We start from the raw sequence: 24754 nt of genomic DNA, 5'->3' as shown, positions 1-24754 counted from the left end.
TTCATCTTCCTGAGGAGTAATTAGGTTACGCAGCATGTTTCTGAACCCTTGTGACCCCAGGAAATGCTTATTCGTCATCATCGGAGGTGTTGGGTGGAACGGGAGAGAGTGGAGTGTGGGAGGTGTGTGTTTCAAAAGAACCACAGAAAATAATGAAGGGAAATCACTGTAAAAGAAGGAATAGGAAAGAATTACGACAGGAAGCAAAAAGTAGAACGACAGCAGTCAAGTGAAGATAAACAGACCATGAATAGTTCAATTTTTTTTTTTTTTTACACATTTGGAGATCACTTGGATACACATAAAACTTGTTGGATAAAGATCCAAGGTTTCTGGCTCTTGCTTGCCTCTACTGGTGGTTGGCTCTCACTGCGGTATTGTATCACTTCCTGTTCCGGAGCACAGCGGTGTTTTTCTGTATCTGTTAGCTGTTTAATCTGCACAGTTAGATTGATCTAGTTATCTAGATTACGATTTGTTTCCCAGTGTAATCTCCACGTGCCTTAACTAAAGCACTCCTTCTGCTGAATCACCTCTAAATTATTTACACATTATTCACTTTGCGTGTTTTTAGGAATCCGCTAGCTTAGCGCAGCTACTAGCTCTTAGCCGATTTAGCATGGCGGCTTCTCCTGTCTCTCCCGCACTTTTCTGCTCTGGGTGTGAAATGTTTAGTTATTCCTCGGCCTCCTTTAGCAGTAACGGTACTTGTAATAAGTGTAGCTTATTCATAGCTTTGGAGGCCAGGCTGGGCGAATTGGAGACTCGGCTCCGCACCGTGGAAAATTCTACAGCTAGCCAGGCCCCTGTAGTCGGTGCGGACCAAGGTAGCTTAGCCGCCGTTAGTTCCCCTCTGGCAGATCCCGAGCAGCCGGGAAAGCAGGCCGACTGGGTGACTGTGAGGAGGAAGCGTAGTTCTAAACAGAAGCCCCGTGTACACCGCCAACCCGTTCACATTTCTAACCATTTTTCCCCACTCGACGACACACCCGCCGAGGATCAAACTCTGGTTATAGGCGACTCTGTTTTGAGAAATGTGAAGTTAGCGACACCAGCAACCATAGTCAATTGTCTTCCGGGGGCCAGAGCAGGCGACATTGAAGGAAATTTGAAACTGCTGGCTAAGGCTAAGCGTAAATTTGGTAAGATTGTAATTCACGTCGGCAGTAATGACACCCGGTTAACGCCAATCGGAGGTCACTAAAATTAACATTAAATCGGTGTGTAACTTTGCAAAAACAATGTCGGACTCTGTAGTTTTCTCTGGGCCCCTCCCCAATCGGACCAGGAGTGACATGTTTAGCCGCATGTTCTCCTTGAATTGCTGGCTGTCTGAGTGGTGTCCAAAAAATGAGGTGGGCTTCATAGATAATTGGCAAAGCTTCGGGGAAAAACCTGGTCTTGTTAGGAGAGACGGCATCCATCCCACTTTGGATGGAGCAGCTCTCATTTCTAGAAATCTGGCCAATTTTCTTAAATCCTCCAAACCGTGACTATCCAGGGTTGGGACCAGGAAGCAGAGTTGTAGTCTTACTTCTCTGCAGCTTCTCTCCCCCTGCCATCCCCTCATTACCCCATCCCCGTAGAGACGGTGTCTGCTCCCAGACCACCAATACCAGCAAAAATCTATTTAAGCATAAAAATTCAAAAAGAAAAAATAATATAGCACCTTCACTTGCACCACAGACTAAAACAGTTAAATGTGGTCTATTAAACATTAGGTCTCTCTCTTCTAAGTCCCTGTTGGTAAATGATATAATAATTGATCAACATATTGATTTATTCTGCCTACAGAAACCTGGTTACAGCAGGATGAATATGTTAGTTTAAATGAGTCAACACCCCCGAGTCACACTAACTGTCAGAATGCTCGTAGCACGGGCCGGGGCGGGAGGATTAGCAGCAATCTTCCATTCCAGCTTATTAATTATCAAAAACCCAGACAGAGCTTTAATTCATTTGAAAGCTTGACTCTTAGTCTTGTCCATCCAAATTGGAAGTCCCAAAAACCAGTTTATTTGTTATTATTTATCGTCCACCTGGTTGTTACTGTGAGTTTCTCTGTCAATTTTCAAACCTTTTGTCTGACTTAGTGCTTAGGTCAGATAAGATAATTATAGTGGGCGATTTTAACATCCACACAGATGCTGAGAATGACAGCCTCAACACTGCATTTAATCTATTATTAGACTCTATTGGCTTTGCTCAAAAATGTAAATGAGTCCACCCGCCACTTTAATCATATCTTAGATCTTGTTCTGACTTATGGTATAGGAAATAGAAGACTTAACAGTATTCCCTGAAAACTCCCTTCTGTCTGATCATTTCTTAATAACATTTACATTTACTCTGATGGACTACCCAGCAGTGGGGAATAAGTTTCATTACACTAGAAGTCTTTCAGAAAGCGCTGTAACTAGGTTTAAGGATATGATTCCTTCTTTATGTTCTCTAATGCCATATAACCAACACAGTGCAGAGTAGCTACCTAAACTCTGTAAGTGAGATAGAGTATCTCGTCAATAGTTTTACATCCTCATTGAAGACAACTTTGGATGCTGTAGCTCCTCTGAAAAAGAGAGCTTTAAATCAGAAGTGCTGACTCCGTGGTATAACTCACAAACTCGTAGCTTAAAGCAGACAACCCGTAAGTTGGAGAGGAAATGCCGTCTCACTAATTTAGAAGATCTTCACTTAGCCTGGAAAAAGAGTCTGTTGCTCTATAAAAAAGCCCTCCGTAAAGCTAGGACATCTTTCTACTCATCACTAATTGAAGAAAATAAGAACAACCCCAGGTTTCTTTTCAGCACTGTAGCCAGGCTGACAAAGAGTCAGAGCTCTATTGAGCTGAGTATTCCATTAACTTTAACTAGTAATGACTTCATGACTTTCTTTGCTAACAAAATTTTAACTATTAGAGAAAAAATTACTCATAACCATCCCAAAGACGTATCGTTATCTTTGCTTTCAGTGATGCTGGTATTTGGTTAGACTCTTTCTCTCCGATTGTTCTGTCTGAGTTATTTTCATTAGTTACTTCATCCAAACCATCAACATGTTTATTAGACCCCATTCCTACCAGCTGCTCAAGGAAGCCCTACCATTATTTAATGCTTCGATCTTAAATATGATCAATCTATCTTTGTTAGTTGGCTATGTACCACAGGCTTTTAAGGTGGCAGTAATTAAACCATTACTTAAAAAGCCATCACTTGACCCAGCTATCTTAGCTAATTATAGGCCAATCTCCAACCTTCCTTTTCTCTCAAAGATTCTTGAAAGGGTAGTTGTAAAACAGCTAACTGATCATCTGCAGAGGAATGGTCTATTTGAAGAGTTTCAGTCAGGTTTTAGAATTCATCATAGTACAGAAACAGCATTAGTGAAGGTTACAAATGATCTTCTTATGGCCTCGGACAGTGGACTCATCTCTGTGCTTGTTCTGTTAGACCTCAGTGCTGCTTTTGATACTGTTGACCATAAAATTTTATTACAGAGATTAGAGCATGCCATAGGTATTAAAGGCACTGCGCTGCGGTGGTTTGAATCATATTTGTCTAATAGATTACAATTTGTTCATGTAAATGGAGAATCTTCTTCACAGACTAAAGTTAATTATGGAGTTCCACAAGGTTCTGTGCTAGGACCAATTTTATTCACTTTATACATGCTTCCCTTAGGCAGTATTATTAGACGGTATTGCTTAAATTTTCATTGTTACGCAGATGATACCCAGCTTTATCTATCCATGAGCCAGAGGACACACACCAATTAGCTAAACTGCAGGATTGTCTTACAGACATAAAGACATGGATGACCTCTAATTTCCTGCTTTTAAACTCAGATAAAACTGAAGTTATTGTACTTGGCCCCACAAATCTTAGAAACATGGTGTCTAACCAGATCCTTACTCTGGATGGCATTACCCTGACCTCTAGTAATACTGTGAGAAATCTTGGAGTCATTTTTGATCAGGATATGTCATTCAAAGCATATTAAACAAATATGTAGGACTGCTTTTTTTGCATTTACGCAATATCTCTAAAATTAGAAAGGTCTTGTCTCAGAGTGATGCTGAAAAACTAATTCATGCATTTATTTCCTCTAGGCTGGACTATTGTAATTCATTATTATCAGGTTGTCCTAAAAGTTCCCTAAAAAGCCTTCAGTTAATTCAAAATGCTGCAGCTAGAGTACTAACGGGGACTAGAAGGAGAGAGCATATCTCACCCATATTGGCCTCTCTTCATTGGCTTCCTGTTAATTCTAGAATAGAATTTAAAATTCTTCTTCTTACTTATAAGGTTTTGAATAATCAGGTCCCATCTTATCTTAGGGACCTCGTAGTACCATATCACCCCAATAGAGCGCTTCGCTCTCAGACTGCAGGCTTACTTGTAGTTCCTAGGGTTTGTAAGAGTAGAATGGGAGGCAGAGCCTTCAGCTTTCAGGCTCCTCTCCTGTGCAACCAGCAACCAATTCAGATCACGGAGACAGACACCCTCTCTACTTTTAAGATTAGGCTTAAAACTTTCCTTTTGCTAAAGCTTATAGTTAGGGCTGGATCAGGTGACCCTGAACCATCCCTTAGTTATGCTGCTATAGACGTACACTGCTGGGGGGTTCCCATGATGCACTGTTTCTTTCTCTTTTTGCTCTGTATGCACCACTCTGCATTTAATCATTAGTGATCGATCTCTGCTCCCCTCCACAGCATGTCTTTTTCCTGGTTCTCTCCCTCAGCCCCAACCAGTCCCAGCAGAAGACTGCCCCTCCCTGAGCCTGGTTCTGCTGGAGGTTTCTTCCTGTTAAAAGGGAGTTTTTCCTTCCCACTGTAGCCAAGTGCTTGCTCACAGGGGTCGTTTTGACCGTTGGGGTTTTACATAATTATTGTATGGCCTTGCCTTGCAATATAAAGCGCCTTGGGGCAACTGTTTGTTGTGATTTGGCGCTATATAAAAAAGAAATTGATTGAAATTGATTTATAAAACTTCACCATAATATACACTGTGTATATAATATACACTTTCAACCTACCTGTGGGGCATATGCACTGATGAGTAAGTATATGGTGTGGAGTAAGTATGATTTTTTCTACTTCTCTAACTCTCTCTTTGCATAGCTTTGCATGAATTTATATGTTCAGTTAGCTGTTAGCTGTTTTTCAGTTAGCTTTACATACATTTAACTGTTTTCATAGCGATAAATACATTTTTAGATTCAGATAGTGTTATTTTAACTAAATTTTAGATTGATATCTTTATATTCATTTAGCTATTTGCATAGCTTTGCATGAATTTATATGTTCAGTTAGCTGTTTTTCAGTTAGCTTTATATACATTTAACTGTTTTCATAGTGATAAATACATTTTTAGATTCATATAGTGTTATTTTAAGTAAATTTTTAGATTGCTAGATTTATATTCATTTAGCTAGTCACATAGCTTTGCATGAATTTATGTTCAGTTAGCTGTTTTTCAGTTAGCTTTATAGACACTTAACTGTTTTCATAGTAATAAATACATTTTTAGATTGAATTTATATGTTGTTAGCTGTTTTTCAGTTAGCTTTATATACATTTAACTGTTTTCATAGTGATAAATACATTTTTAGATTGAATTTATATGTTCAGTTAGCTGTTTTTCAGTTAGCTTTATATACATTTAACTGTTTTCATAGTGATAAATACATTTTTAGATTCATATAGTGTTATTTTAAGTAAATTTTTAGATTGCTAGCTTTATATTCATTTAGCTAGTCACATTGCTTTGCATGAATTTATGTTCAGTTAGCTGTTTTTCAGTTAGCTTTATATACACTTAACTGTTTTCATAGTAATAAATACATTTTTAGATTCAGATAGTGTTATTTTACGTCAATTTTACAATTTTACTTTGTTAGCTTTATATCCATTTAGCTATTGCTTTGCATGAAATTATGTTCATAGTGATAAATACATTTTTAGATTCAGATAGTGTGATTTTAAGTACATTTTAGATTGCTAGCTTTATATTCATTTAACAATTTGCATATCTTTGCATTAATTTATGTTCAGTTACCTGTTTTTCAGTTACTTTCAGATTCAGTTAGCTTTATACACACTTATCTGTTTTCATAGTGATAAAGGTTTCGACTGTGATTGTTTTAAATGCATTTAGATTTGGTTAGCTTTATATTCCCCTCAGCCCCAACCAGTCCCAGCAGAAGACTGCCCCTCCCTGAGCCTGGTTCTGCTGGAGGTTTCTTCCTGTTAAAAGGGAGTTTTTCCTTCCCACTGTCGCCAAGTGCTTGCTCACAGGGGGGTCATTTTGACCGTTGGGGTTTTCTGTAATTGTTGTATGGCTCTTGCCTTACAATATAAAGCGCCTTGGGGTGACTGTTTGTTGTGACTTGGTGCTATATTAATAAATAAATAAATTTGATTTGATATTCCGTTTGTTAGCTTACAAGCTATAGTTACGTTGCGCTAGATGAATTGTTTTCGGTTTAGATTGAGTCAGATTTATTTTCAGTCAGTTTTAGATTGTTTCAGGTAGGTTTTCCTGGAACTGCACTCACTTTGGTTTTGACTAGGTTGGCTTTGTGTTTTTGTTGTTGTTGTTTTACAACACAGATATTGTTTATTCAAGTATGGCCGTGGTAGGTCCATGACCTATACGGGATCTAGACACTCCTGCCATCACGAGCCTCCCAGCTGACTGGGTTATAGCAGTGGGTAGATGGGACTCATTAGCCCTGTTAAGGCGGTCCACCTAGGGGAAGGAAAACCCTGATGTTAAACCCCCAGCCTGGGTTACTGCCCCCGTGCCTCCGAGGAAGGTTCTTTAGCCAGAGGCTAGGAGAAGGTCACTCTGATGTAAAACCTACAGCCTGGTGGTTGGCACAGCTGTTTCAGCTTGTCTGTGCCACTGTGGAGTGCCACCTTGCCTAAAGAGTGGAATTGGTGTGCGCGAGCTGATCCCCACTTTAAGCAACGAGCGCAGGCAGGAAGGAAAGCCCTGCAGCGATGGGAAGAGGCGAAAAACAGCAGGTGCATGATGGCACTGGGAGGTGCAGTCTCGATCCTGCATGCAGGCGGCTCAGGAGCTATGGTCGTTTGATTGCTGACCCAAGACAACAGCATCATCCGGCAGGGCCCTGGGTGACCAAGCAGCCCTGTTTAGGGATAGCCCTGCTTGCTCCACATGGAGACAGACCTAGAAAAGGTGGTCTAAACATGGCTTGTCTCACTAGACCCGGTTGGCTCACCGCTGCCAACGGGCATCACTACACGCGGTGCGAAAAGAAAAACAAAGAACCTGAAAATTGCGTGCTGGAATGTACGCACAATGATGGACTCAGACAATAGCGATCGTCCTCGAAGACACTCAGCCTTAGTCGCCAAAGAGCTAGAAAGGCTTGACATAGACATTGCTGCACTCAGCGAGGTGCGCTTTGCAGACCAAGGGTCACTCACTGAGGAAGGCACAGGCTACACACTGTTCTGGTCAGGGAAGGCTAAAGAAGATCGTTGACTCTCAGGGGTCGGGTTCATGATTAAGAGCGCCATAGCACATAGGTTACACAGTTTGCCAGTTGGACATTCTGACCGACTCATGTCACTCCGGCTCCCCATCAACAACAAGGGTTTTGCCACTATTGTTAGTGTGTATGCCCCAACCATACAGGCCGACATCGGAGTTAAGGAGGCTTTCTATAGCGATCTGCACAACCTTCTACAGCGCGTCGACACCCAGGACAAGCTCCTCATCATGGGAGATTTCAACGCCAGAGTGGGCCGCGACTCTGATGTACGAAAGGACGTGCTAGGGAAACATGGCATAGGCAACTGTAACGACAATGGCCGCCTGCTGCTGGAGTTCTGCTCTGCACATGACTTGACGATCACCAACAGCCTGTTCCAACAGAAAGAGAGATTCAAAGCAACCTAGAGACACCCACGCTCCAAACACTGGCACCTTCTGGACTACGTTCTGACGCGACAGGGTGATAGAAGAGACGTACTACATACCAGGGTGATGCCTAGCGCGGATTGCTATACGGATCTTCGCTTAGTCCGTTCCAAGATTGCTTTCACTTTCAAGCCCCCTCCTAAGAAGAAAGGCCCACAGTTTAAGAAGCTACAAGTCCACAAGCTGCAAGACATAGACACAAAAATGGAGTTCCAGGCCAAACTAGAGGAGAGACTGGGTGGAGAAGAAGGCCTGCCTGACGACCCTGAACAACAGTGGATGAGATTAAAGACCATCCTTCAGGAGACGGCAGCAGAAGTAGTGGGCTTCTCAGCCAGGAAAAATAAAGACTGGTTTGATGAGTCTGATGCACAGATCCAGGAACTACTAGAAAAGAAACGTGCATGCCACAAGACTCTTTTAGCTAAATCTGATGACCACTCTGCCAAGACAGCTTACAGAAATGCCTGCTCCACACCTCAAAGCAAGCTCCGCATACTGCAGAACGACTGGTGGCTAGCTTTTGCGGAGAAGACACAACAACATGCCGATGCCAGAGACATGCGCTCCTTTTATGAAGCCCTTAAGACCATCCATGGGCCAGCACATCAAGTGCAAGCACCCCTGCGCTCCTCAGACGGCTCCACCCTTCTGACGGACAAGGAAACCATTATGCAGCGTTGGTCAGAACACTTTGAAAGCCTCTTCAGTGACAAGGGCACTCTGCAAGAGTCATCAATCGAGAAGATTCCCCAGGTGGAGATGAAATGGGAACTTGATGACCCCCCAACACTTGAAGAGATCCAAAAGGCTACCACACAGCTGAATCCAGGGAAGTCTCCTGGCATAGATGGCATTCCAGCAGAGGTGTACCAAAATGGAGGTGAGGCAGTCCTCGACAAGCTTCAGATTCTCTTCTCCAGTTGCTGGGAAAAGGAAATGGTTCCACATGACCTTCGGGATGCGGTCATTGTCTCCCTGTACAAGAACAAGGGCGACAAGTCCGACTGTTCTAATTACCGGGGCATCACTCTCCTCTCAATAGCAGGTAAGATTTTGGCTCGAGCGCTGCTCAACAGGCTTACCCCTACCATAGCGCATGAAAATACTCCAGAGAGTCAGTGCGGATTTCGGGCCAACAGGGGAACCACCGACATGATCTTCATCCTGACACAGATCCAGGAGAAGTGCAGAGAACAGAACATGGCCCTTTATGCAGCCTTCATAGACCTAACCAAGGCTTTTGACACGGTCAGTCGTGAGGGTTTGTGGAAGATTCTTGCACACCTTGGCTGCCCTCCAAAGCTCCTCACCATCATCCGCCAGCTGCATGAAGGCCAGATGGGACAAGTGAAGTACAACGGGACTCTGTGCGGCAGCTTCCCCATCTCAAATGGCGTCAAACAAGGTTGCATCCTCATGCCCACTCTGTTCTCCATCTTCTTCAGCATGATGCTTCGTGAGGCCAAAGAAGACTTGACAGACGGCATCTACTCAACAAAAATATAAACGCAACACTTTTGGTTTTGCTCCCATTTTGTATGAGATGAACTCAAAGATCTAAAACTTTTTCCACATACACAATATCACCATTTCCCTCAAATATTGTTCACAAACCAGTCTAAATCTGTGATAGTGAGCACTTCTCCTTTGCTGAGATAATCCATCCCACCTCACAGGTGTGCCATACCAAGATGCTGATTAGACACCATGATTAGTGCACAGGTGTGCCTTAGACTGCCCACAATAAAAGGCCACTCTGAAAGGTGCAGTTTTGTTTTATTGGGGGGGGGGGGGGGGTACCAGTCAGTATCTGGTGTGACCACCATTTGCCTCATGCAGTGCAACACATCTCCTTCGCATCATCCGTGAAGAGAACACCTCTCCAACGTGCCAAACGGCAGCAAATGTGAGCATTTGCCCACTCAAATCGGTTACAACGACGAACTGGAGTCAGGTCGAGACCCCGATGAGGACGACGAGCATGGAGATGAGCTTCCCTGAGACAGTTTCTGACAGTTTGTGCAGAAATTCTTTGGTTATGCAAACCGATTGTTCCAGTAGCTGTCCGAGTGGATGGTCTAAGATGATCTTCGAGGTGAACATGCTGGATGTGGAGGTCCTGGGCTGGTGTAGTTACACGTGGTCTGCGGTTGTGAGGCTGGTTGGATGTACTGCCAAATTCTCTGAAACGCCTTTGGAGACGGCTTATGGTAAAGAAATGAACATTCAATACACGAGCAACAGTTCTGGTTGACATTCCTGCTGTCAGCATGCCAATTGCACGCTCCCTCAAATCTTGCGACATCTGTGGCATTGTGCTGTGTGATAAAACTGCACCTTTCAGAGTGGCCTTTTATTGTGGGCAGTCTAAGGCACACCTGTGCACTAATCATGGTGTCTAATCAGCATCTTGATATGGCACACCTGTGAGGTGGGATGGATTATCTCAGCAAAGGAGAAGTGCTCACTATCACAGATTTAGACTGGTTTGTGAACAATATTTGAGAGAAATGGTAATATTGTATATGTGGAAAAAGTTTTAGATCTTTGAGTTCATCTCATACAAAATGGGAGCAAAACCAAAAGTGTTGCGTTTATATTTTTGTTGAGTATATATCCGCTTCAGAACCGACGGAAGTCTGTTTAACTTGCGGCGCCTTCTGTCCCACACTAAGATCACAGAACAGCGAATCATGGAGCTGCTCTTCGCAGATGACTGTGCCCTCGTCGCCCATATGGAGCAAGCCTTGCAGCACATTGTCAACTGTTTTGCTGAAGCAGCAAGAGCCTTCGGCCTCACCATCAGCCTGAGAAAGACAGAAGTGCTATATCAACCGGTCCCCCATACAGCATATACCCCACCCCAAATCAACATCGAGGGTACCAGCCTGAATGCAGTAGAGCACTTCACGTATCTCGGTAGTGTTATCGCAAACGACGCATCTGTTGCCAAGGACCTAGACAGTCGCCTTGCCAAGGCCAGCAGTTCTTTTGGTCGACTCTCAAAGAAAGTCTGGCAGAATCATGCACTGTGCCTTTCCACAAAAGTGCAGGTCTACAGAGCCATTGTGGTCCCTACCCTCCTGTATGGAGCTGAAACCTGGGTTCTGTATCGCAAGCAGATCAGATTACTGGAACGCTTTCATCAGCGTTGTCTCCGAAACATCTTCGGGATCAAGTGGCAGGACTACGTCTCAAATGAGGACATCCTTACCAGAGCCAAATTGCACAGCATGGAGTCTATTATACTCAAACAACAGCTTCGTTGGGCAGGTCACGTAGCTAAGATGGATGATACACGCATGCCGAAATTAATTCTCTTTGGCGAGCTCAAGGAAGGGAGACGAAACCAAGGGGCCCCCAAAAAGCGCTATAAGGACCAGCTGAAGAAACAGCTCTCCCTTGCAGGCATTCAGCATCAGTCATGGCAGCATCTAGCTACAGATAGACTCAGCTGGTGTTCCAGCATCAAATCTGCCAGCCTGAAGTTTGAGGCAGAAAGAAGTGAGGCCTCACGCCAGAAGCGTCAAAGACAGAAAGAGCGGGCAGCAGCACAAGCCCAGCCTACTCAAGTGTTCATTTGCCCCAAGTGTAACAGGTCTTGTGCATCCCGCATCAGACTTTTCAGTCACCAGAGGGCTTGTAGAAAATAAACTTTAAAAAAAGGCCTTCCCACTATCCTCGCAAGCGAGGAAACTGCCAACAACAACAACAGCAACAATATACACTGTAATATATCTGTCTATCTATCTACACTGCACAGGCTTATCTAATACATCACACAACAGCCCAGTCACGCAAATATAGCACATATAACACAAATGTAACACAAAAATGAAAATATATCAGAATTGGATGTTTTAGACAGTGTATTGTTTATTTTAGGACTGAAAATATGAAATAATCTTGCTTTGGATTAAAAGCCATCAGGCTGATGAGAAATGGGCACTGTGTGAAAAAGTGATGAAGACGTAAAAGAGAAAAATAATTTTTACACCGTATGGTGTCAACACATTGGCTCTTGTGTAAAACACTGTCGGTCCTATCTGGAGGAACAATGGGGCATGGTCTACAGTGCATACCGCAAATCAATTTCAGCCACATCCTACTTCATTTTGACTTTTACAGAGAGACAGTGGTTTTGTTTTTGTCTTTTGTCACAAAGCAACATCGCCACAAACATGGCTGTGTGTCAGTATTGTCATGTTCAGATACGCAAGTCAACATGGGTTCCCCCTGGATATCTTCCTCTCAGGAGGAAGATAAACTGTTGCACCAGTGTGGAATGAACGTAGGCATACATTGTCACCAGCAAGCAAAGTGCATGTGATTTTGTTTATTGATTTGGAAATATTTATGTATCCATCCCCTGACTTGTCAAAAGAAAACTCAATATTAAAGCCATGATTTACTTGTGTTATACTGAAGGGTGTGACTGGTGACCAAGCAGTTAAGTATGATTGTTTCCAGTGTAGAAAGTTCCTGGTAAGGCCAACCCTGCCCATTCTCAATGTAACGAAGAGTTGCGTTAGGAAGGGCATCCAACATAAAATCTGTGCCAAATCAACATGCAGACTTACGTACCTTGGATCTACTGTGGCCGACCCGCAGTGAAACAAGGGAGAAGCTGAAAGACCCATTATTTTGGATTTGGTATTTTTATTTAATGTACACCATGCTGTAGAGGTTTGTTTTCAGTTTAAGAGGGATAATTTTTGAAATTTTAATATAGAAAAAAAAAGCCATTTCCCCCCAAAATGACATTAAAATATGTAAAAGCCCAAGAAGTAGGTCAATGTTCTTCATCCACTGACTTAATGTGGGCAGACAACGAAAGTGCTAAGCTTATTTCCAGAAGGGCCCGTGTCTCCCCACCTCTACAGAACATCTATTCGAAGTGCCAGATGGCTGCAATCGGGAATCGAACCTGCATCATCGATTTCACAGTCCAAACCATTACGCTACCACCTCCAACTCCTGTTTTGTCTGCTTTTATAATGGACAACAGTGCTATTTTTGTTGTGTGTTGGGGGGTTTGGCTGGATGTTTTTGTGTTGTTTTCTTTTCTTTGCTCTCCAGGTGGTATGCAAACTGGTTTTTGTCTGTGGAGACGGTGCTGGCAGAAGAGTCCTTCACCCTCATCAGCATTATTAGCTGCACCTGTGGAGGATGTTCACGTGCAGGCCTACTGACTCGCAGCACCTGTGGATGATGCTCACGTGTAAACTTAAAGACTTTCAGCTGAAGCAGATAATGAGATGACGTTCTGCATTTAAGCCATGAGTGGTTCAAGCAGAATTGCCGGGAACTCGACCTTGTGACGTTCGTTTGTTAGACGCTGAGGACCGCGCCAGAGTTTGACACATCGTGCCTGTGAAGGAGGATGGGTGAGGGACACATGCTGTCAGCACACATCAGAGGTGATTATTGTCTGAATGATCGTTAATAGTAATTTGGCATTTTGTTACGCAGTATATTTGAACATTGATGAGAATTGTGCAGTTTGCTTCTCACTGCCGTGGCGTACGGACTGATGATCCTCCACCTGTTGTGAGAAGCTGCTCATTTACATAAAGCTTAAATTCAGACCTGAATGTGTTGCTGATAGTGTGTGCCTCTGAAAGATATTTGCTGTAGCTCTGTTGACTTACCTCACCTTTTCCATCCTTCACAGAGTCAGTTTGTTGTGTCCACCTGGGGGGTGTTTGGCGGTGAATCTGAGTCCATTTTTCAGATGCACTCTGGCTTATTTTACTTTTATCAGCTTTATCAGGGCTTGAACAAGTTAAAGACTTGGAAGTAATGATAAACATAGTGTTGACTGGAGTGAGATATGCCCTTTAATATTGACATTTCTCCTGTGTTCATTTAGTGTAGCTTGGTTTCCTGTTTCTGAACTTCAGGTTTTACTTGTCCCCGCACTTCTGCATTTGATTGTTTGGCTGCCTATTTTGTTGCCGTTGGAGCATTCTTCATCACTCAATTTTATGGATTTGTCCTGCTCTCTCACATTATATATCCCATTGCTTTTTCCAGTTTCAAGTTTTTGCCTGTCATCTTGGATTTGTTCACTTTAACGCTCTGGACACTAACCTGCTTTAAAACAAAATCAAAATATGAATTGTAGTCTGGTAATTTGTATCTTCCTTGAGTTATTTGTGTGTTAATTGCTGATTCATCGCTCAAAATCCGATGTATCATCATGTCCATTCCATTGTCCAGCGAAAGAGCTCGAATGAGCGAACCACAAAAACATCGAGCTTACGTCGGGAAGGACACACAGTCGGGCAGGCATGAACGATCCTGCTGCAATGGTTTTGTGCACGCACACCAGTGTGCACAAAAAACCAAACCACACTGCACATCTACTGTGGTAAAAAATAAAAATACAGGCCACCTGCGGGATTCAAACCTGCAATTTACAAAAGCTCTGATTAACAGACAGAAACTTTACCACTGCGCTACCATCACTGTCCTATAACAGGAGCATAAACTGCCTTAACTCAACAAGGAGATAAGCATATTTGAAAAAAAAGAAATTAGATGATGCAGACAGCGAAAAAAGCGCAGTAATTGGCCCTGTCGTGGAGGCAAATAAAAAACCTGGAAGCTGGAACATGTTACACCACATTGCACCTCTACTGTGGAGAAAACAAAATAAAACCACACACCATAGAAAACACCACATTTTATTGAATCCCTCTTATTAAGTATCATCCATTTGTTCCTCTGTAGATGACCCATGGTCACAGACGTACAGTCATGAAATGACATGAATGAGAAGCACTGTGCTCTTATGTCCACATCTGCTGGTGGCGTGTTCAGCTGACCCCGTGCGCGACCTGCCCAATACATGTGTCTTGTGTACGGCACGTTGCAGGACTGACACCGCGTCGTGGAACAGAGCTCACGTGGGTCACATGACATTCAGATCACCGCAGCGTGTTATGATCTGATGGTCCATTTCACCTGTAGCAGCCTGCCAATGTGCGTGGCATGTGCGTGCACTCGCTGCAGCCCATTGCAACACCAATATGTTTTTATGTATGTCTACGCGATGACAGCAACACGCACATCACAGTGGGCAGTTGTTAGTCCATGTCCATCCAAGCACAGTACGTGTTCCCCAGCCGTGATGTCCAGATCTACAGATCTCCACAGCTGCTGCTGTCAGCGGTCACAACTCCTGTCAGTTCAGTGCACATACCAACCTGTCACTGTGTCTCTTTGCAAAGCCACATTCGTGGGAACACAGACAAATTTCACATCCAGCTCGACAGTGATGGTCTGCTGACTGTTGTTGTGTTAACAGTGTGAATGGGCACACATTTCCTAAGTATATGGCCTGACACGCATGTCATGTTGACGGGACACCACAGGACAGACGCCGGATGTGGAACAGAGCTGATGTGGGTGATGTGACATTCAGATCGCAACCTGTCAATGTGCGTGGCGTGCACTCGTTCGCAACAGTGATATATGTTTTTATGTATGTCCACGTGAGGACAGCAAGCAGACACATGGGGGTCACAGCGGACAGTTGTTAGGTCATGTCCGTCCAAACACGGTACGTGTTCCCCAGCCGTGACGTCCAGAACCAGAGATCTCAACAGCTGCTGCTGTTGGTCGGCCACGCCCCATCAGTTTAGCGCACACACAGTGTCACGCTGTTTCTGTGTTATGTGATCTTTTTTTTTTATTTGTTCTGTATTTGTGTATGTAGGTAGTGTAGCACTTATTTGATTGATTTGATTTATTATTAGACACCCATGCATAACAGAAATTCACTCATATACAAAGGACCAAACTCATAAGAGAAAAGGCAAAGATGAAAAGAAATAAGAAAATAAACCAAATACACTCAACAAAAATATAAACGCAACAGTTTTGGTTTTGCTCTCATTTTGTATGAGACAAACTCAAAGATCTACAACTTTTTCCACATACACAATATCACCATTTCCCTCAAATATTGTTCAGAAACCAGTCTAAATCTGAGATAGTGAGCACTTCTCCTTTGCTGAGATAATCCATCCCACCTCACAGGTGTGCCATATCAAGATGCTGATTAGACACCATGATTAGTGCACAGGTGTGCCTTAGACTGCCCACAATAAAAGGCCACTCTGAAAGGTGCAGTTTTATCACACAGCACAATGCCACAGATGTCGCAAGATTTGAGGGAGCGTGCAGTTGGCATGCTGACAGCAGGAATGTCAACCAGAGCTGTTGCTCGTGTATTGAATGTTCATTTCTCTACCATAAGCCGTCTCCAAAGGCGTTTCAGAGAATTTGGCAGTACATCCAACCAGCCTCACAACCGCAGACCACGTGTAACCACACCAGCCCAGGACCTCCACATCCAGCATGTTCACCTCCAAGATCGTCTGAGACCAGTCACTCGGACAGCTGCTGGAACAATCGGTTTGCATAACCAAAGAATTTCTGCACAAACTGTCAGAAACCATCTCAGGGAAGCTCATCTGCATGCTCGTCGTCCTCATCGGGGTCTCGACCTGACTCTAGTTCGTCATCGTAACCGACTTGAGTGGGCAAATGCTCACATTCGCTGGCGTTTGGCACGTTGGAGAGGTGTTCTCTTCACGGATGAATCCCGGTTCACACTGTTCAGGGCAGATGGCAGACAGCGTGTGCGGTGTCGTGTGGGTGAGCGGTTTTCTGATGTCATTGTTGTGGATCGAGTGGCCCATGGTGGCGGTGGGGTTATGGTATGGGCAGGCATCTGTTATGGACGAAGAACACAGGTGCATTTTATTGATGGCATTTTGAATGCACAAAGATACCGTGACGAGATCCTGAGGCCCATTGTTGTGCCATACATCCAAGAACATCACCTCATGTTGCAGCAGGATAATGCACGGCCCCATGTTGCAAGGATCTGTACACAATTCTTGGAAGCTGAAAATGTCCCAGTTCTTGCATGGCCGGCATACTCACCGAACATGTCACCCATTGAGCATGTTTGGGATGCTCTGGACCGTGTACCAGTTCCTGTCAATATCCAGCAACTTCGCACAGCCATTGAAGAGGAGTGGACCAACATTCCACAGGCCACAATTGACAACCTGATCAACTCTATGTGAAGGAGATGTGTTGCACTGCATGAGGCAAATGGTGGTCACACCAGATACTGACTGGTATCCCCCCCCAATAAAACAAAACTGCACCTTTCAGAGTGGCCTTTTATTGTGGGCAGTCTAAGGCACACCTGTGCACTAATCATGGTGTCTAATCAGCATCTTGGTATGGCACACCTGTGAGGTGGGATGGATTATCTCAGCAAAGGAGAAGTGCTCACTATCACAGATTTAGACTGGTTTGTGAACAATATTTGAGGGAAATGGTGATATTGTGTATGTGGAAAAAGTTTTAGATCTTTGACTTCACCTCATACAAAATGGGAGCAAAACCAAAAGTGTTGCGTTTATATTTTTGTGGAGTGTACATGGTGCCTAAAGGCGTAGGCAGAAGCAATGCTTATCCACGCCTACCCTCCTGTATAAAAATCATTCAAACAGGCATATATGCATGTTCATAGACATTTATATCCAATCTGAACACAGCAGCATATAATTACAGATAGAAGAAGTCAAATATTTCTCCAGACAACTCACAAAAACAAAACAAAACAAACAACAAAAAACAAAACAAAAAATAAAAAACGAAGGTTCCAGTACAACAGCATCTACATATAACACAACTCAACCATATTAAACTAATACATATCTAGAAAATACCATTTGTCTGTATAAATGTTTGAACCGGTTAATATCTGGACATTGCTTAGTTTCTCCGATAAATTATTCCAATTTTTTGGGCCACAAATGGAGACACAGAAGCACCTCCTATTCATCCTAGCGCCCGCAATTTTAAAATAAAACGTACCCCTTAAATTATACATTCCTTCTCTCAGCGTAAAATATTCTTGAATTCTGAGAGGTAATTGTTTATTTCTTGCTTTATGCATCAACTGAACAGTCTTAAATGAAATTATATCATAAAGTTTTATTATCTTTGATTTAATAAACAACTGATTGGTATGATCCTGAAACCCTGAATTATGAATTATTCTTAATGCTCTTTTTTGAAGGATGAATAATGATTTTATAATTTTATAGTTATTACCCCAAACTTCAGCACAGTATGTCAAATAAGGTGCAATCAATGCACAATACTAAGGATGTAGTGATTTACCATCTAGAATATACTTTGCCTTATTCAATATTGCAATATTTTTAGAAACTTTCTTTTGAATATGTTGGATATGAGCTTTCCAGTTAATTTTATCATCAATAATTACATCGAACAACTTCTTTTCCTTGACACAATCTATATTTACCCAGAGTATATTTAACTGTATTTGTATATCCTGTTTATAATTTCCAAATAACATAATTTTAGTTTTTGACCAATTTAATGACAGTTTGTTCTAGGGATGTCCCGATCTGATCACGTGATCAGAAATCGGGCCCGATCACGTGGTTTCAGACTTGATCGAAATCGGACGTTGCATCCCGATCAGGAATCCGATATAGATTTTATCCTCATTATTTTGGTTAGTGCTATTTCAGGCTCATTATTGCAGATTAATGGGCCTTCGACGCGTCAGAGGCATCAGAGGCGTGAGACGTGTTGCTTTTTAGAGGCATCAGAAGCGTCACTTTAGCTTGGCTTTTGACGTGACGCTTCTGACGGGAGCGCGCACTGCCGCTTGTCAGCAGGCTGACGCAGCCAAAGTTCAACACAATCTTTTTTTTTTTTTTAATTGAACAAAATAAAAAACATAAGTTCAATCGGACAGAGGTGGGGGAGTTACGTGCGCAAAGTTTCTTTTGCAGAACTGCTGTTGGTGTGTTTACGTGCTCAGCCTGACGCCTCGATGGAATGACAAGAGGATGATGGACACTTTCCCACCGAAACTCTTGCTCAGTCATCCTTCCGTGCGCAGCAGGACCCGGTGCTGACCAAGTCCTCAGCACAACGATCTGTCATCTGATTAACAAAAAGAAAAAAGCAAATTGTCCTGTGATCGTTTGTCTGCAAACGGAGCGAGAGATGGTGTGCGCACGAGCGACGTGCACACTCATCACATTTAGGAGCGCATCTTAAAGAGCTTCCATCTTCATTCACGTTCACTGCGCTGCTCTGAACTTGTTGAACACTGATAAAGCATCAGAGGGGTACACTGAGGAATGTCAGGACGCAAATGTAAGTTGTTTTGTTTTTTTCCTTTTACTTTTCAAGTTGACTTTTGAACTTTCGAAGCTGTGACGTACCTTTGTGCTGTCCAATAGGAACGACGCATCGGGCCAAAACACGGAAGACTAGTGGCAGAAAGCACTGATCTGTACAAATGGTAAATGGACTGCATTTATAAAGCGCTTTTCCATCTGCATCAGACGCACAAAGCGCCTAACAATTATGCCTCACATTCACCCCGATGTCAGGGTGCTGCCATACAAGGTGCTCACTACACACCGGGAGCAATAGTGGATTAAAGACCTTGCCCAAGGGCCCTTAGTGATTTTCGAGTCAGGCAGGGATTTGAACCACAGATCAGTGCAGAAACCATGTGTCTGAAGGAAAATCCTTGGAAACGTTTTTTGTTGTTGTTGTTTGTTACCTCAAAATTTCTGATTACTGTTTAAAAAAGTTTAGAACACTTGTAATTGAAATAGCTAAATCAATAAATGTTTCTTTAGAAACCTTTCATCTATAAATTAAAACCACCTGTTATTTCAGATTAGATAATTTCTTGTTTAACATAAGGAACCTTTGACATTTATTTTTAGAAATTTGTACATTTTTAAGTCTGGTAGATTATTACTTGATTGTTCAAGCTACCTCAAGGAGAAGTGCACTGTTTAAGTGATAAATAATAAAATAAGGTGATTAAAATGAAATTATTATATATTTAGCATTTGTTCATTGTTCATTCAGTTTTTTAAAGTATCTGATCAGGACTCGGTATCGGCAGATATTCAAAATCAGATGACTCAGAATCGGATCAGGGCCAAAAAAAAAAAAACTGATCGGGACATCCCTAGTTTGTTCATGTCAAACCAACTCTTCAGCTTCATCATTTCAACTCTCAAATCAAACAATAATTGCTGCAAATTCTCTCCAGAACAAACAGGTTTGTGTCATCAGCAAAGAGAACTGCTTTGCTGATGTGTGCTCTGGTCCCAGCATAGAGCCCTGGGGAACCCCACAAACAATGTCCAGATATGTAGAACAGCAGTCCCCGATTTTAATAAACTGCTTCCTGTTTTGCAAATAATTTTTAATCCAGTTCAGAGCCACTCCTCTAATCCCATAAAGTTCCAACTTTTTAAATAATATGTTATGACTGACTGTGTCAAAAGCCTTTTTTAAGTCAACAAATAGACCTATTACTAATTCCATAACTAATTGTACTAATTGCATTGCACAAAGCAAAAGCAGTGTACCTATTTGCTCTGAACCCATATTGAGTGTCATAAAGCAGGTTGTGAAGTTCAATAAATCAATCAATCAATCAATTCAATCAATTTTATTTATATAGCGCCAAATCACAACAAACAGTTGCCCCAAGGCGCTTTATATTGTAAGGCAAGGCCATACAATAATTACGTAAAAACCCCAATGGTCAAAACGACCCCCTGTGAGCAAGCACTTGGCGACAGTGGGAAGGAAACACTCCCTTTTAACAGGAAGAAACCTCCAGCAGAACCAGGCTCAGGGAGGGGCAGTCTTCTGCTGGGACTGGTTGGGGCTGAGGGAGAGAACCAGGAAAAAGACATGCTGTGGAGGGGAGCAGAGATCAATCACTAATGATTAAATGCAGAGTGGTGCATACAGAGCAAAAAGAGAAAGAAACACTCAGTGCATTATGGGAACCCCCCAGCAGTCTAAGTCTATAGCAGCATAACTAAGGGATGGTTCAGGGTCACCTGATCCAGCCCTAACTAGAAGCTTTAGCAAAAAGGAAAGTTTTAAGCCTAATCTTAAAAATAGAGAGGGTGTCTGTCTCCCTGATCCGAATTGGGAGCTGGTTCCACAGGAGAGGAGCCTGAAAGCTGAAGGCTCTGCCTCCCATTCTACTCTTACAAACCCTAGGAACTACAAGTAAGCCTGCAGTCTGAGAGCGAAGCGCTCTATTGGGGTGATATGGTACTATGAGGTCCCTAAGATAAGAAGGGACCTGATTAATCAAAACCTTATAAGTAAGAAGAAGAATTTTAAATTCTATTCTAGAATTAACAGGAAGCCAATGAAGAGAGGCCAATATGGGTGAGATATGCTCTCTCCTTCTAGTCCCCGTCAGTACTCTAGCTGCAGCATTTTGAATTAACTGAAGGCTTTTCAGGGAACTTTTAGGACAACCTGATAATAATGAATTACAATAGTCCAGCCTAGAGGAAATAAATGCATGAATTAGTTTTTCAGCATCACTCTGAGACAAGACCTTTCTAATTTTAGAGATATTGCGTAAATGCAAAAAAGCAGTCTTACATATTTGTTTAATATGCGCTTTGAATGACATATCCTGATCAAAAATGACTCCAAGATTTCTCACAGTATTACTAGAGGTCAGGGTAATGCCATCCAGAGTAAGGATCTGGTTAGACACCATGTTTCTAAGATTTGTGGGGCCAAGTACAATAACTTCAGTTTTATCTGAGTTTAAAAGCAGGAAATTAGAGGTCATCCATGTCCTTATGTCTGTAAGACAATCCTGCAGTTTAGCTAATTGGTGTGTGTCCTCTGGCTTCATGGATAGATAAAGCTGGGTATCATCTGCGTAACAATGAAAATTTAAGCAATACCGTCTAATAATACTGCCTAAGGGAAGCATGTATAAAGTGAATAAAATGGGTCCTAGCACAGAACCTTGTGGAACTCCATAATTAACCTTAGTCTGTGAAGAAGATTCCCCATTTACATGAACAAATTGTAATCTATTAGATAAATATGAATCAAACCACCGCAGCGCAGTGCCTTTAATACCTATGGCATGCTCTAATCTCTGTAATAAAATTTTATGGTCAACAGTATCAAAAGCAGCACTGAGGTCTAACAGAACAAGCACAGAGATGAGTCCACTGTCTAAGGCCATAAGAAGATCATTTGTAACCTTCACTAATGCTGTTTCTGTACTATGATGAATTCTAAAACCTGACTGAAACGCTTCAAATAGACCATTCCTCTGCAGATGATCAGTTAGCTGTTTTACAACTACCCTTTCAAGAATTTTTGAGAGAAAAGGAAGGTTGGAGATTGGCCTATAATTAGCTAAGATAGCTGGGTCAAGTGATGGCTTTTTAAGTAATGGTTTAATTACTGCCACCTTAAAAGCCTGTGGTACATAGCCAACTAATAAAGATAGATTGATCATATTTAAAATCGAAGCATTAAATAATGGTAGGGCTTCCTTGAGCAGCCTGGTAGGAATGGGGTCTAATAGACATGTTGATGGTTTGGATGAAGTAACTAATGAAAATAACTCAGACAGAACAATCTGAGAGAAAGAGTCTAACCAAATACCGGCATCACTGAAAGCAGCCAAAGATAACGATACGTCTTTGGGATGGTTATGAGTAATTTTTTTCTCTAATAGTTAAAATTTTATTAGCAAAGAAAGTCATGAAGTCATTACTAGTTAACGTTAAAGGAATACTCGGCTCAAAAGAGCTCTGACTCTTTGTCAGCCTGGCTACAGTGCTGAAAAGAAACCTGGGGTTGTTTTGTTTATTTTCTTCAATTAGTGATGAGTAGTAAGATGTCCTAGCTTTACGGAGGGCTTTTTTATAGAGCAACAGACTCTTTTTCCAGGCTAAGTGAAGGTCTTCTAAATTAGTGAGACGCCATTTCCTCTCCAACTTACGGGTTATCTGCATTAAGCTGCGGGTTTGTGAGTTATACCACGGAGTCAGGCACTTCTGATTTAAAGCTCTCTTTTTCAGAGGAGCTACAGCATCCAAAGTTGTCTTCAATGAGGATGTAAAACTATTGACGAGATACTCTATCTCACAGAGTTTAGGTAGCTACTCTGCACTGTGTTGGTATATGGCATTAGGGAACATAAAGAAGGAAACATATCCTTAAACCTAGTTACAGCGCTTTCTGAAAGACTTCTAGTGTAATGAAACTTATTCCCCACTGCTGGGTAGTCCATCAGAGTAAATGTAAATGTTATTAAGAAATGATCAGACAGAAGGGAGTTTTCAGGGAATACTGTTAAGTCTTCAATTTCCATACCATAAGTCAGAACAAGATCTAAGATATGATTAAAGTGGTGGATGGACTCATTTACATTTTGAGCAAAGCCAATTGAGTCTAATAATAGATTAAATGCAGTGTTGAGGCTGTCATTCTCAGCATCTGTGTGGATGTTAAAATCGCCCACTATAATTATCTTATCTGAGCTAAACACTAAGTCAGACAAAAGTTCTGAAAATTCACAGAGAAACTCACAGTAACGACCAGGGGGACGATAGATAACAACAAATAAAACTGGTTTTTGGGACTTCCAATTTGGATGGACAAGACTAAGAGTCAAGCTTTCAAATGAATTAAAGCTCTGTCTGGGTTTTTGATTAATTAATAAGCTGGAATGGAAGATTGCTGCTAATCCTCCGCCTCGGCCCGTGCTACGAGCGTTCTGGCAGTCAGTGTGACTCGGGGGTGTTGACTCATTTAAACTAACATATTCATCCTGCTGTAACCAGGTTTCTGTAAGGCAGAATAAATCAATATGTTGATCAATTATTATATCATTTACTAACAGGGACTTAGAAGAGAGAGACCTAATGTTTAATAGACCACATTTAACTGTTTTAGTCTGTGGTGCAGTTGAAGGTGCTATATTATTTTTTCTTTTTGAATTTTTATGCTTAAATAGATTTTTGCTGGTTATTGGTAGTCCGGGAGCAGGCACCGTCTCTACGGGGATGGGGTAATGAGGGGATGACAGGGGGAGAGAAGCTGCAGAGAGGTGTGCAAGACTACAACTCTGCTTCCTGGTCCCAACCCTGGATAGTCACGGTTTGGAGGATTTAAGAAAATTGGCCAGATTTCTAGAAATGAGAGCTGCTCCATCCAAAGTGGGATGGATGCCGTCTCTCCTAACAAGACCAGGTTTTCCCCAGAAGCTTTGCCAATTATCTATGAAGCCCACCTCATTTTTTGGACACCACTCAGACAGCCAGCAATTCAAGGAGAACATGCAGCTAAACATGTCACTCCCGGTCCGATTGGGGAGGGGCCCAGAGAAAACTACAGAGTCCGACATTGTTTTTGCAAAGTTACACACTGATTCAATGTTAATTTTAGTGACCTCCGATTGGCGTAACCGGGTGTCATTACTGCCGATGTGAATTACAATCTTACCAAATTTACGCTTAGCCTTAGCCAGCAGTTTCAAATTTCCTTCAATGTCGCCTGCTCTGGCCCCCTGGAAGACAACTGACTATGGTTGCTGGTGTCGCTAACTTCACATTTCTCAAAACAGAGTCGCCAATAACCAGAGTTTGTTCCTCGGCGGGTGTGTCGCCGAGTGGGGAAAAACGGTTAGAAATGTGAACGGGTTGGCGGTGTACACGGGGCTTCTGTTTAGGGCTACGCTTCCTCCTCACAGTCACCCAGTCGGCCTGCTTTCCCGGCTGCTCGGGATCTGCCAGAGGGAAACTAACGGCGGCTAAGCTACCTTGGTCCGCACCAACTACAGGGGCCTGGCTAGCTGTAGAATTTTCCACGGTGCGGAGCCGAGTCTCCAATTCGCCCAGCCTGGCCTCCAA

The 24754-nt window shown here is 42.5% G+C and overlaps 1 protein-coding gene across 1 annotated transcript in view; it reads right to left on the bottom strand.

The window, feature by feature from the left end:
• The window catches only part of LOC117511393 (matrix metalloproteinase-16-like), a 542347-nt gene that overhangs the window by 39641 nt on the left and 477952 nt on the right, over nucleotides 1-24754 (bottom strand).

The sequence above is a fragment of the Thalassophryne amazonica genome, chromosome 1 (assembly GCF_902500255.1).
Source record: "Thalassophryne amazonica chromosome 1, fThaAma1.1, whole genome shotgun sequence".
In the NCBI taxonomy this organism is placed as follows: domain Eukaryota; kingdom Metazoa; phylum Chordata; class Actinopteri; order Batrachoidiformes; family Batrachoididae; genus Thalassophryne; species Thalassophryne amazonica.
This window is presented reverse-complemented; position numbering and strand designations above follow the sequence as displayed.